General features: G+C 37.5%; 1 protein-coding gene across 1 annotated transcript in view; it reads right to left on the reverse strand.

Moving 5' to 3' along the window:
• Nucleotides 1–15,484, reverse strand: part of LOC141554246 (C2 calcium-dependent domain-containing protein 4A-like) — a 93,344-nt gene that overhangs the window by 77,071 nt on the left and 789 nt on the right. The window lies entirely within an intron of this gene.

Below are 15,484 nucleotides of genomic sequence, written 5' to 3' on the forward strand. Positions count from 1 at the left end.
ACGTATAAAAGGAAGGCAGACTGAGTAAATGTAAGAACCAAGAGTGGATGTACACAGTAATAATAATATGAAAAACTTAGCTATCCATCTCCAAAATATACAGAGAATTGACTTTAATCTATAAGAAATCAAGCCATTCTCCAATTGATAAATGGTCAAAGGATATGAACAGACAATTTTCAGATGATGAAATTAAAACTATTTCCACTCATATGAAAGAGTGTTCCAAATCACTATTGATCAGAGAAATGCAAATTAAGACAACTCTGAGGTATCATTACACACCTGTCAGATTGGCTAAGATGACAGGAACAAATAACGATGAATGTTGGAGGGGCTGTGGGAAAACTGGGACACTGATGCATTGTTGGTGGAGTTGTGAAAGAATCCAACCATTCTGGAGAGCAATCTGGAATTATGCCCAAAAAGTTATCAAAATGTGCATACCCTTTGACCCAGCCATACTACTACTGGGCTTATACCCCAAGGAACTACTAGAGAAGGGAAAGGGTCCTGTATGTGCCAAAATGTTTGTGGCAGCCCTTTTCATAGTGGCTAGAAGCTGGAAGATGAATGGATGTCCATCAATTGGAGAATGGTTGGGTAAACTATGGTATATGAATGTTATGGAATATTATTGTTCTATAAGAAATGACCAACAGGAGAAATATAGAGAGGCTTGGAGAGACTTACATCAACTGATGCTGAGTGAAACGAGCAGAACCAGAAGATCATTATACACTTCAACAATGATACTGTACGAGGATGTATGCTGATGGAAGTGGATTTCTTCAACATAGAGAAGAGCTAATCCAATTCCAATTGATTAATGATGGAAAGAACCAGCTACATCCAGAAAAGGAACAATGGGAAATGAATGTAAACTGTTATTTTTACCTTCTGAATCCAATTCTTCCTGTGCAACAAAAAATTCGGTTCTACACACATATATTGTATCTAAATTATACTGTAATATATTTAACATATATAAGACTGCTTGCCATCTGGGGGAGGGGTTTGGGGGAGGAAGGGAAAAAATCTGAATAGAAGTAAGTGCAAGGGATAATGTTGTAAAAAATTACCCATGCATATGTACTGTCAAAAAATGTTATAATTATAAAATAAAATAAAAATAAATTAAAAAAAAAAAAAAAAAAAAAAAAAGAAAAACTTAGCTATTTTTAGCAATTTTTGGAGAAACTTAAAATTGTAATTGGAGAAATATAAAATATTTTATATGATATATATGTATATGATTTTTTAAAAAGAATCAATTGTGGTCTGAAAGGACAGATAATGAAACATGCTTCCCTCCTCTTGGCAAAGAAGCTGGTGAGTACAGGGGCAGAAGGTTGCCTTCTTTGTTAAACATAATGTTATCAGTTGGTTTTTTCTTACCTGTTTTCCTTTGTTACAAGAGTTCAGTTCTGGGTAGGGGCAGTATATACAGGACAGATTGGTTTAAAATTAAGAGACATCAATATAACATTCTGTGGATATGTATACACATATATGTCTGTATATATATCACAAAAATACATAAACATATATGAATACACAGAAATATATGTATAACAACAGATTTTTAAAATGTATTGAATATACACTTCTTAAGAATAGGGATTATTTTCCTTTTTGTCTTTGAATTCCCAGAGCTTAGACCAGTATCTGGAATATAGCATAGGAGGAGGACCTTATAAATGCTTGTTTCAGAGAATTGAACCAAATTAATGACAACAGTTGTCATTCTTTAGAGCATTTAGGATTTGCATTATAGCATACATTCTCTTCTTTGAGACTGATAACCCTGTGAAATAGCCATTACAGGTATTATCATCCTTATTATATAGATGAAAAAAAAAAAAAACCAACCTGAGGCTCATAGTAGTTATGGACAAAAGTAATTTGTCCATAATTAAATATTAGAGGCAAAATTCAAACCTTGGCCTCTCTGGAGTTAGTTAAATTATATCACATTACTCCCTCAGAACCTCAATGAAAGTTTTGCCATATTTTAAGGTAAGGGAGAAATGAGTCAGACAATGAATGTTATGTGGAATTTGTTTCATTCAGCATGAATTTTCCTCCAAGGATTATTTACCCCTAAGTTTTTTTTTCCATTGTATTAAAGTTCCAAGCTTTTTCCCTTTCATTCCCAACCCCATAACAAAGAAGGCAAACATTTGAAACATCTACATGTGAAATCATACAATGTACAGTTACATCTATCAATTATTTTTCTGGAGATGAATACCATCTTCCTTCACAGGTCCTTTGTAGCAGATTTGAATATTCATATAAATCTAAGTAACTTAATCATTCACGTTACTGTTAAAGCACTATTGCTGTTATTGTATATAGCAATCTCTTGGTTCATTTCACTCTTCATGATTTCATGCAAATATTTCCATGTTTTCCTAAAATCAATCTGCTCATCATTTCTTACAGTAGGATGGTATTTCATCACAATCAGATACCACAACTTAGTCAGCCTGTTAAGAAATGGTTACAAGTATTGTCATTGATCCTCTAGTCATGCTTTATGTCATTGCATTGCTCAGAGTTCTTAAATATTTCAAAATTGCTTCTCCTCCTCCTCTTCCCCCCCCTCCTCCCTATCTTCCTCTTCCTTCTGATCCTTCTTCTCTTGTTCTTCCTAATCCTCTTCAATCTATTTTCCAGATCAGTTTGTCCTAATGGGGGGCTTCAAATTCTTTTATTTTTTTATTCTTTTGATTCTATTATTTCTTGATGTCTTGTGAAATCATTATTTTCTCTTTGTCCAATTTTAATTGTTAAAGAATAATTTTCTTCAGTACGTTTTTGAATATTTTTCACATTGGTTAACTTTCTTTTCATAATTTTCTTCCTTTTCTTGTATTACTCTCATTTAGTTTCCCAATTTTTCCTCAACCTCTTTTACTTCATTAAAATAAAAATTTAGGGGCAGCTAGGTGGCACAGGATAGAGCACTGGCCCTGGAGTTAGGAGGATGTAAGTTCAAATCTGGCCTTCAACACTTTACACCCTGAGAAAGCCACTTAATCCCCCCTGCCTTGCAAAAATAAAAAAATTCCTTTTAAACTCTTCCAAGAATTCTTTCTGGGTTTGTGACAATTTAATCTTTTTTTTTCTTTGAAGCTTTTGCAAGAAGCTGTTCTGTCTTCTTTTGAGGTTGAACCCCAACCTTCCCTCTCACCATAGTAGTTCTTTATGGTTGGGTTCTTTCTCTGTTTTTTATTCATTTTTAACAGTGAATTTCTTGGCTGCTAATTTGATGTTGGGGTTGGTTTATGCTGCCAGAGTGTGGGAGATAATTTCTCAGACTTCAGATTTTTTGTAATGTTACTTTCTGTCTAGGGGTCCTTAGACTAGAAAGACTTACATGAAATAATGAAGAGTAAAATGAACAGAACTGCTTGGTTCTTCTAATGTTCTATAATACAAGGCCAGGTATGTCAGCAGCAGCTTCAGCTTTTGGAACTTCTGACCCCCCCAACCGTGTTGAGGGAAGACAGGGTTGGTGTTTGGCAACTGATCAGGGGAAGGTTGTGGGGGCAGTCCATTGACTGTGGACATGGGGCCCTGGCACTTGACCAGGAAATGATCCCAGTCTGTGGCTGCAGGTAAGAACACCAGGTGTAAGAACACCATTGAGTGTGGTTGTTAAGCTAGCTATCAACATTGTTGCTGGCAGAACTTGTTGTTTGTTTATTTGGTGGTATCTACCCAATTGTATATACATTTCAATCAGTCCAGATCACCATTGCAGAGGTCAGATATTTGCTAACATTCTTTCACATTATCTTAGGCTAGATAATCACTTTACCTAACTGCTAGGCTAAAATTTACTTTGAGACTTTATATTCTAAATTATTTGTGGGGGAATTATATATATATATATATATATATATATATATATATATATATATCTTTGGAAGAGTCATATTCTTTGTTATTTTACCATCTTCCCACAATTTCCTAGTTACATACCCCTAAAATTAAAACACAGAAATGACATATAACATATTATTATTATAACAATAAAATGGTGCTATAATGTGATCACAGACTCCTTGAAGGTGATTTCTTGTATCACAAAACAAAAACATCACCAAAAATTTTTATTTCTGCATTCCTATTTCAAAACAAGAAATACAAAAATATCAGAATATATACTAAGCCCCACATATTTTGTACAACACCAAGCAATAACACGTGTTCCTTTTCGTCTTTCTTCCTTGCCTTTCATTACTGAGTCCTTGACAAATGTCAGCTGTAGACATCAGACCTTGCAGTCATGCTTCAGACTATCTCTCAAGTGTGTTAGCTTTCACCATGAAATAATTGGCATCCCAACCATGTTAAACAGTCTATGACTTCTTTATAGGTAGACATAGGGACAGAAGGGAAAACTTTGTGTTAAAGATCTCAGTAAGAAATAATTCAAATTTACCAATACATTAGAAAACTAGAGACAGGTTTGACTACACCATGCAAATATAAGCAAAAGAACAACAAAATCAAGATGAGGAGACCTGAGTTCTCTGGTCCCTACTTTATGCACTGACTGGGTGAGATTTGTATGATCTTGAGGAAAATATTTCAACTCATCTGCAAAATGAGGATTAGATGAAGATGATCCCCAAGGTCTCTTCAGGCTCTATAATATTATAGAATGTTAATTATGGAATAATTATAGAATGTTATGGAAGAAATGAAAGAAGCCAGTTTTTAAAGAGATGGATCAAATATAAAAATCTGAGTAAAAATTTAAGTTTTAGCCCATAGAACAGATTGGTAGACTGTATTTTGATAGTCTTAAGTAGAAAAGGTCATCTCTAGTTGTACTGATTAACATCTTGCCACCAGACTAGACTCAGTAGGAGAAAGTGAGGCTGGTGACTTTGTCCAGACTTCCCTCATTTACCATCTTGTATGTCATGGTATGACCTCTCTAACATCATGGTCCACTTCAAGAATGAAGGACAAACAACAACCTCTGTGTGTTGGAATAAGAGCTGCCCCACTGGAGGCCCAACTAGAACTGGTCGGTTCCTTTTCTTTTCTTCTTTTTGTTCTTTTCTTTCTGTCCATTAAGGATATCATACAGTTGCCTGCTGGTGTCCCACAGGAAGGAATGTAAATTTTGATTGCTGAAATCTCACAAGATATCTTGGGCTTTATGGAACAGGACCATGCCTTAAACCCTAATCACTTTGGCTCTCATTGACTGGCCCAGGCCTAGCCCCACTTGATCAGTGGGGCTCCCGATTGGCTCAGAGTAAATGTAAATAAAAATTATTTCTATTTTGGCCAGAAACCCTGAGGGTTTTCCTCTCCCAGATTTATACATACAAATACACAAACATACATATATATCTTTATCTATATTCATACATAGAGAAACAGAGACAGAAGCATGAGGTAAAAGAGGCCATTCTTTACCTCATTGCATTGCCTCAGTCAAACTGAGACTTGTTAAAGAACTTAGCTTAAAAAGGCCCAGGTCTTCTATTCATCCAGGGCCACCTCCGGTGAGGCTGATCTATATCTTGCCACTGGACTCAGATGGCTGTGGAGGAGAAAGTAAGGCACGCGACCTTGCACAGCCCACCCTCACTTGCATGTCATGGAATCACTGCCCTGATGTCATGATCCTCTTTGAGAATGAAGGACAAACATCAACAAGCTTAAATAGATAGGTCAGATTTGGATTATCTATATACCTGAGAAAAATGTTATAGGATCATAAAGAGTTAAAAAGGGATCTTAGAAGTCAGTAAGTCCAACTTCTTTACTTTACACATGGGAAAACTAAGGTTTAGAAAGCTTAAGTGGCTTATCCAAGATCACACAGTAAGCAATTATCTGAGATGGAATTTAAACCAAATCTCCTTGATTTTAAGTCGAATACAGAATCATAAATGTAGACTGAATGTAAAATATCTAAAACCAAAATGGGTTTTCCTAACCTTATCCCTAGGCAAAATTTTATCTGAGTGCCAGTGATCCATTTTTGTTTTGTTTTTTAAAGTAGGTTTTTAAAAACCCAAATTATCTAGAATAGGGGTCCCCAACCAGTTACCATGGAACTGTTAAATCTCCAGATTTCAACCTCCTAACATGAGCCAAGTCTGTATCCCTAGGCTTACTGTCAATTCTCTCCATATCAGCATCCATCCAACACACACACACACACCCCACAAAGTTTCAGATAAGGATCAGAGCTGCATTTTATCATTACAATACTACAGACCTCAGACTTAGCCTTCTCAGTTTCGGTTCTTTTCTTTCTTTTGCCTACAAACAGAGTTATCTCTTAGGATAAAGCAAGTTGGCCCTAGTCCAAGAATATAAATTCTGGAAGAAATGTAACTAATACCAATTTTTAAAATACACTATGGCATCAGGATTCAAATTTACAGATGTACACCAAACTCTGTAAGATTATGTCTCTATAGTGATATTTATTCCCAGCGTGGCATAAAAGATAGGATGCTAGACAGAGTCAGGATAACCTGTATTCAAATCTCACCTGAGACACTGACTAGCTATGTAAACCTGGACAACTCATGTTCTTACTCTGTGCCTTAGACTCCTCATCTATAAAGTGAGGAAGTTGAACTACATCTATAAAGTTTTAACTCTAGGGGGAAAGGGAGAAGAAATATACATTTATATGGTTCCTAGTCTGTGCCAAGTACTGAACTAAACACTGCAAATATGATCTCATTTGATTCTTATAACAACCTTGTGGGATAGGAGCTGGTATTCTTTATACTTTACAGTTAAGGATTATGAGACAGAGGTTAAAGGACTTGTCTAAGAGCTAATAAGTGTCTGACTTGAACACATTAAACTCAAATATTCCTGACTTTAGAACCCAGGGCTACCTAGCTGCCACAATTACACAATTGTTCATATATTGGACAAGCATGGATTATATATATGGAATATTTATGTGTGTATGTGTACCTATTTAAGTGTATATATACACATATATCTATATATACATATATTTGTTTTTTCTCATAGATAGGAAGCTAGATATACAGAGAAATAGATAGCCAGAACATTTACTAAGCAATTATGATATGCCAGGCACTATACTAACCCTTGGATACATATTAAGGCAAGACAAACTCTGCCTTAGAGAAGATTACATTCTGAAGGAAGAAGACATTTAAAGGAGAACTGGAAAGGATGGAGTATGAATGACTAGAAATATGCTGGAAGCATCATAAAAGCGTTGAACCAAGCAAGATAAAGCCAAAACGAGACCCAATAAAGACCAGGGGAAGAAGTAAAGGTGATAGCTGTAGCAGAATCAATTTCCTAAAGATACCCACAAAGTATTTAGGATTGAGTTCCTTGATCAAAGCTGTCGTTGTTATTTATTGCCATCATATTTACAGCTTTGGTTCTTTGATGGAATTGTGGTCTCACTGGTGTAGGTAATCCTTCCACTGGGAACAATCATCACCCCACATGACATTTCAGTCTGTGTAAATCTCATCCATGTCTTTCCATAAATTTTTCATGGAGGACCCATCCAGTGCATTAGAGACCTTCCCCTGGACATGTTAATATCTTGAGAGTTCCATTATTAATTCGTATTCTTGCCTTATGAGTGGCCCATCCTTCATTCAGGGAAGCATGTTTTCAGTGGTTGGTACTCAGAGGAGAGCAGCCAGGATGGTCAATGGATCACAAAACTTTGGAATTGGAAAGAATCTCAAAAGCCACTCTTCTCATTTTATTGTTGAGGAAACAGGTACAAAATCATTTAGGCGATTTGCCACAAAAATGATTGAGGTCAGAAATGGAATTTGGACCCAAACTTTTGGCTCTTAAGCCAGTACTATTATCAACATATCAAGTTGCCTCCTATAAGATACAATCTCAAGATAAACATATGTTGAAATGTACAGAAGAAAGGAGTAAGCTCATCTAACAATTCAAATTAGAGCAACCCTGATAACCAGTAGAACGATCTAAACACTCTGTGCTTTTTTTAGACCTAATCATAAGTATATCCTTTCCTCCTTTTAGTAGAGAAATGGGAGACCACTGGCGCAGAAGGTTATATAAATAAGTCAAGTCAACAAGTGTTCATTAAGTGTGGTCAATGTGCCAGGTATTGTGCTATGTGCTAGGTCTGCAGTGAAAGACAAAAAAAAAAAAAAAAAAAAAAAAAAAAATAGCTCCTGCTTTCCAGGTCACAGTCATACATACAACAACTGGATCACCTCAGCACATCACAGAAGCTTCAAAGGAGGAATTTTATTGGGGAAGTATAAATATAGTCTACATTTTATGGATGAGAAAATTAAGGCTCCTTCTAGAGGTTTGTTCAAGTAGAGATCTGCTTGAACCCAGGACTTTTGTCTCCAAGTCTAACAGGATCAAGTAGCAATTTCCTTAATAAAGAAAAGAATGTTTATGTTTTGTTGCCTAGGGAGGTAGAATAGAGATAGTGAGGAATAGAGCTGGCTTCTGAGAAAGGAGCTAATAGATAACTAAAAATACAATCATTCATCAAGGGCCTAAGGAGCAGGTTTTTGAAGTGCTCTTCTAGCCATTTTCCAGTTGTACTACAAAGTGCCATTTTCTTAATAAAAAATATCAAGTGGCATGTGGCTGTATAGGGGATTAGCTATCATGATTGATTCTGGGGTAGTTAGAAAAGTGGCAGTCTTTAGTTTTCAGTTGGAATAAGAAGTAGGTCTAGGCCAAATATTCAAAGCCCTCAGATATTGTATATAAAAAACCATGATCCATAAATGGTGTAAAATTCAAATTTATGTGCACTTTTGATTTTTAAATAGCCAGTGTTTATCCTTGTACCTAGAATACAGTAAATAATAAATTCTAGTTAAGTGATACATTGAATAAACAATAGAAACAATGTGATGGTATAGTCTATACTCTCTTAATTGGACATAGGACAATTAAAACATAGTCTACTGTAGAAAGTTATTTGTTAAGTCTGTGTTATTAAGAAAGATCCAGAGATTCTGGATTCAAAATTTGCTAGACTGGTACACCTCCTAAGGAAGCGAGATTGTGGCTTTTTGCTCCATGGAAAGGGATATTTGCTTCGATTCCTTGCAAAAAAAAGTATTGGGACACAATAAATGCCAGTTCCCACTTGGACTTCCTATGAGAGGGGGAAGAGGGTTTCTCTACCTCCTTCTCTTCCAACAGAAATGGTAAGTGCACATACATAACAACAAGACAACATGTTTGCCTAGAAGAGACAGGCTGCTTCTTCTATTTAATAATATGTCTCTGAGCCTGACTGCCTTCTATTTTGTGAATTAAAGAGTGACACTGAACTTGGGTTCAGCACTCCATCTCAAACTTGCCCTCAGATACTTAACAGCTTGGTCAAGGAACTCAAACTCTATTTCCTCTAGTGTAAAATGGGGATAATAATATAGTACCTACTTCTCAGGATTTTTGTGAAGATTAAATGAGATAATATTTGTACTTAACATGATGCCTGGCACATAGCAGGTACTATATAAATGCATATTCCTTTTTCTTCTCTGAGATACAGAGGTTTCCAGCTCTATCAGTAATCTTGTGGGTCCAACAGATGGGGGGGTTCTTGAATTGGGTGCTGGTGACCAAGCAAGAGGTTATTTCTACAATAGCTGCTTAGAGGAGAAAAATACTACTATGACAATTCATCAAAATAAAAAGCCATGTCCAGTTGACTAGAAGAGTTGTGAAACTGAGATGCTAAAGCCATTTCTAAAGTGAAAATATCTCTTCAGCATCTTCACAAAGTATTTTACATTTTAAGTATTCCAAAGACTCATATGCTATGAGCCTTTTTTTTATTGTAAGCATTTCTTTTGTGGTAAAGGACTGTCCTATACATGATTTCTATTGCTAGGAGAGGTCTGCTATTATTAGAAAATACTCTGTTTCTGGCCACTACAAAAAGGGCTGCCACAAACATTTTTGCACATGTAGGTCCTTTTCCCTCCTTTAAGATCTCTTTGGAATATAAGCTAAGTAGAAACACTGCTGGATCAGAGAGTATGCAAAGTTGATAGTCCTTTAGGAATAGTTCCAAATTGCTCTCCAGAATGGTTGGATCAGTTCATAACTCCACCAATAATATATTAGTGTCCTAGTTTTCCCACATCCCCTCCAACATTCATATTTGTATTTTCCTATCATCTTAGCCAATCTGACAGGTGTGTAGTAGTACCTCAGAGTTATCTTAATTTGCATTTCTCTAATCAATAGTGATTTAGAGCACCTTTTCAGATGACTAGAAATGGTTTTAATTTCTTTATCTGAAAATTGTCTGTTCATATTCTTTGACCATTTATCAATTGGAGAATGGCTCGACCTATTATAAATTTGAGCAAATTCTCTATATATTTAAAAAATGAGGTCTTTATCAGAATCTTTTAATATAAAAATGCTTTCCCAATTTATTGCTTCCCTTCTAATGTTGTCTGCATTAGTTTTGTTTGTATATTAACTTAATATAATTAAAATTATCTATTTAGTGTTCAATGATGGGTTCTGATTCTTCTTTGGCCAAAAATTTCTTTCTCCTCCATAGGTCTGAGAGGTAAACTATCCTATGTTCTTCTAATTTGCTTATAATATCACTTTTTATGTCTAAATCATAAACCCATTCCAACCTTATCTTGGTATACAGGATTAGGTGTAAGTGGATGCCCATCAAGAATGTTATGGAATATTTTCTGTAAGAAACAGCCAGCAGGATTTTAGAGAAACCTAGATTTATGTGAACTTATGCTAAATGAAATGAGCAAAACCAGGAGGTCATTGTACACAGCAAAAGCAAGATTATATGATTATCAATTCTGATGGACATGGCTCTCTTCAACAGTGAGATGATTGAGGCCAGTTCCAATGATCTTGTGATGAAGAGAGCCATCTACACCCAGAGAAAAGACTGTGGGAACTGAGTGTGGATCACAACATAGCATTTTTAGTCTTTTGGTTGTTGCTTGCGTTTTATTTTCTTTCTCTTTTTTCTTTTTCTTTTTTTTTTTTTTTGATTTTTCTTGTACAGCAAGATAATTGTATAAATATGTATCCATATATTGTATTTAACATATTTTTACCACGTTTAACATATATTGAATTATTTGCCATCTATGGGAGGGGGTGGAGGGAAAGTGGGGAAAAATTGGAACATAAGGTTTTGCAAGGGTTAATGTTGAAAAATTATCCACACATAAGTTTTGAAAATTAAGAAACTGTATATAAAATAAAACAAAGAATGAAAAAAGAAAATACTCTTAATTCATTTTGAAGGGACTCCATGAGTCAAACTATGGTTTTAGAAATTTTTCTCAGAACTGTCAGGTAGAAGAAAAAAGCCTTAAAGTGTCAGGACAAAAAACCTGAAGCTCTGTTTTAGATCCCATTCTCTCCCAAGTCTGAATTTGAAATTTGCACGAGTCTAAATCCAGGGGGCCTTGTAGGGGTGGTATCCCTCTCTGATGAGTAATAACTGCCTATTTCTCATGTTTTCATCAAGGACATGGTTAATATGTGTGTGTATGTATGTTTGTGTGTATGTATATAGATGATCACCTATATAATTTATATATAAATATATATAATATATGTATATATAACATATATTTATTTATTTGTATGCGTGTGTTGTTTTTGACAGGGTCAAACTAATTCAGTATTAGGTAAGGAATACAGACAAATTTGGGATAAAAAGAGATCAAGGATCTAGATTAGGAGGAGAATAAACATAAAACAAAACCCTAGGTCAGATTGAGAACAAGTTGTCAGAGTCCTAAAAACTGAAAAGCTGAGCAAAGTAAGAATATTAATTGCCAGAATAGAGGTTCAAGGAGCTGGGAAGATGTAGGAGTGTCATGAAATTGATTATTTATTGGACTTAATTTAATGGTATACATAGGCAGACATTATCCCAGGTTCTTGTTGTCCACCAAAGGAAGCCTTATTCTGTCTTTCGTGGCATCTCTTTCTCCGAGATAGAGGAAATCTAGTAATGAGGATATTATTTTAGAATTAATGATGATTGATGACTCATAGCTAATTCATATATCTAAGCTGCAGACACTCTCTAAATTTGAACTAGTCTATGTAAACTCAGAGCTTTGGTTACCAGCTGTAGGCTACATTTTGGGAACTTGCTGGAATGTTTTTGCTACCTGAGACCTAGAACCAAAAGTCCTTCTTTTATAAGAACTGGCTACAATCTTAGAAGTCTCTGATCTCTCTTTGGCTGCTATTCTAGCAGAGGGATTGGAACAGGAGATTAGGTGGCCTATATATACCCCTAGGAAATCGGGTTTACCAGATGGATTGCTTGCTACCCCCTAGTACCCTGAAGTAGCTTTCCTTTGTTGGGAAGAATATAAAAGATCTACAAATCTGAAGACAGTATAAGTCTCTTGAGATGTGAGGATCATGAGTGAGCAAAAGAAAGTCATCTTTCAATTTATGGGATCCAATGCAAAACCTTTAAGGTATTTTTTTTTCAGATTAAATCAAGCCTACTTTACATTTGATGTCTTTGCAAGGGAATTGAGGGATTTTTTTTTCCTTTTGCTAACCCCCAAATTCCTTCTTTATTGTGAGAACTCTTTCTCCCAGCTGATATTCTAGAGCATTATCATGGGTAGGACCTCCAAGCCTCTTTCTGACCCAGCTGCCCATCTTCCAAACTTGTACCATACTTAGCTAAATAGAGCTATACTTGTTAGTATCTTCTTGGTCCCTTATTTTTGGTAGATATGGCACTAATGATTAACACACAAAAAAAATTGAATTTGAAAAGTCATTTTGCATCAATATAAAGATGTTGAGTGAAATATGAATCTTTAAACTTGGGATTTGTTTAGGTCCCACATACCTGTAAAGGTAATTCTGCATATAGTAATTGTCATCAGAGAGTAGAACTCTTTAACACACCTAAAAAGATAACAATTTACACTAGTATTACTAATACTATTACTACTATATTTATTACATCTTCTACTTCTACTACTTCTACTTCTGCTACTTCTACATCCCCATGAGTCCACATCAAGAAATCCTATGGATCCAAAGGCTCCTCCCCCTAACAAACCACTTACCCAGGAGAACATCTAACAATAAGCACCACAACACGTCATTTAGCAGCTAATACAATATCCCGAGATGTCTAGAGACAAATGGTGGAGCTGGGCGTTCACGCCTGCTGTGGTCCTTCCCTTCAGCTCCCGGGAAGAGCCGGCCCCTCAGCAGCGGTTTCAGGGCTCACGGCTCCCTCTGACCTTCGGACTTCCCACAACCTCTGAGATCAATTCCTACATCTTTGAAGAGTCAATTTGTGGAATTTTGTTTAGTGTGAATAGATCTCCCTGCCAGTAAAGGACGGAGCTGATGAGATCAGAAAAAGAGCAAATTGTTTGATTAGAACCGACTCATTGTGGTATTAGAAATGGCGAGAAGGAGGGTCTCAGAGAAACCCAAAAAGTCCGACATGAGTTGATGGAAAGTGAACTGAGCAGAACCAGAACTTGGAGTAATCACAGCAAGAGACCACAGTGACCAACTGTGCAGAATGTAACTACTCAGGCCAAGGCACAGACAAAAGACAAAGGAAAGTACCTAGGAGAAAACGTCTCCCTCCCTCCCATACTGGGAATGGAAGCACTCTGAATACAGATCGGACTTGGGAACCCCATGCTGGCCGTGACAACTAAGCTGGGGGAAGGATCATGGGGTTAACCACCTCACCCTCAGGTTCAAGGTTCTCCTCTCATCCTCACAGCCCAAAGCAAGAAACACAGAACATTCCCAAAGGACAATAATGAAAGGTCCCATCGACCTCACGTCTTCTCCCCTCCCAAATCACTCGGCCCCGGAGAACACGTCCCAGTGAGCATCACGGAGCAGCTCCTGAGAACAGCCCCACCGCCCGCCCAAGGGCAACTTTCCTACTATTAATGCTCTTAATGAGGACTCCTCATCACGTTTTGCCTTTCTGGTCTAGTTTTTCCTGTACAAAAACAAGCTGGAGAATCAGGTCTCAGAGGATTTTACATGTCTAACCTACATCACTCTGCTGGCTGTCCTGAGGAGAAGGGAAGGAAGGACTAAGGTTTAGAACACAGAGTTTTACAAACATGAACGTTGGACACGATTCTCCTGTGTATTTACAACAATGAAACCCTAGTGAGGGAAAAAGCCGTAACGGTGATGAAGGGGGAGGTACGACCGCTCCCCAAGATCAACCCCAATGATCACTTCCACCTATCCAGCCTCCCCCCAAGAGCTGACCATTTGTTTTTCCTGTTAGTTTCTTTTCTTTGACTCTTCTTTAACAAATTGAGCAAAAAATTTAAGCAGGTTCTAACCATTGACAGCTTCTATATGGATACAGAGCATACTTTAAACCCTGAGGAGACTAAAAACAGATAAATCGCTAAAGGGAGAAAACATCTGGTCCTCAGCACACAAGACTCTCATAGAAGAAATTAAAAAGGCTCTCACAAGAGAGCTAGAAGAGAAATGGGAAAAGGAAAGGGAAGCTTGGCAAGAGAGTCTGAAGAAGTCATCCCACTCATTTAAAGTTAGAGTGGATAAAGAAATCAAATCCTTATAAACAGCCCACAACAACTTCAGGAGAGAGAGGAGGACTATTTCATACAACTCTGCCTCATAAATTCTACTTGCACTTAAATAAAAGGGGCTGTGCGACCATTTCACATTTTCCACCTGTCTATACCCCGTGGCCTCAGGTCAGTGACAAGGTAGGACGGAGCCAGAGTCACATCCTGCCTGCGGGGCACAGAACCCAGGCTGGGCTCCACACTGGAAACAACGGTGGGATTCGGCGGCCCTGGGGGTCTGAGCAGTTCATCGCCCTGCGTGAGGAGGGGGCTGGAAAAGGTCTCCTAAAGAAGGTAAGGCTTCTCCACCCTGCCCTGATAACTGCAGCAAGAGGGATCCCACCTGGTGCTCGAGGCACTGAAAAAGGCACTAAAACTCTGGAAAAGCGGATTCCTCTCTCCACAGGTGCAAGGACCACATGGACACAACGAAGTCCAGGAGGCCTGAAAGGGGGACACCTCGTCACTGGAGAACTCGGCAGGTCTCACCCCCACTCCCCACCTGGGGAGGAAATAGAAACAGGAGGAGAGAGAACGGCCAAGAGCAGACTTTCATCCATTTCTAACTTTCCTGTACTTTCCCACTGCACAGGCTGGAAAATGGAACTGGAAGCCCAAAGCTGGAGGACTCCTCCCGGGCTGATCACGTTGGGGGCCAAAGCCACATCTCATTGGGAAGCATCCCCAGGGCTCCCCCGGGGGGACACCTTGAGAGACAAGGCCTCTTGCATACAGACTGATCCAAATGATATAAAAGAACACGTGGAAAGGTAAAAGCCAAGAGATTTCACAGACCTCAATGCCACTGATCAATATCCAAAATCATGGAGCACAAGACA

Source organism: Sminthopsis crassicaudata, chromosome 2, assembly GCF_048593235.1.
Source record: "Sminthopsis crassicaudata isolate SCR6 chromosome 2, ASM4859323v1, whole genome shotgun sequence".
Taxonomy (NCBI): domain Eukaryota; kingdom Metazoa; phylum Chordata; class Mammalia; order Dasyuromorphia; family Dasyuridae; genus Sminthopsis; species Sminthopsis crassicaudata.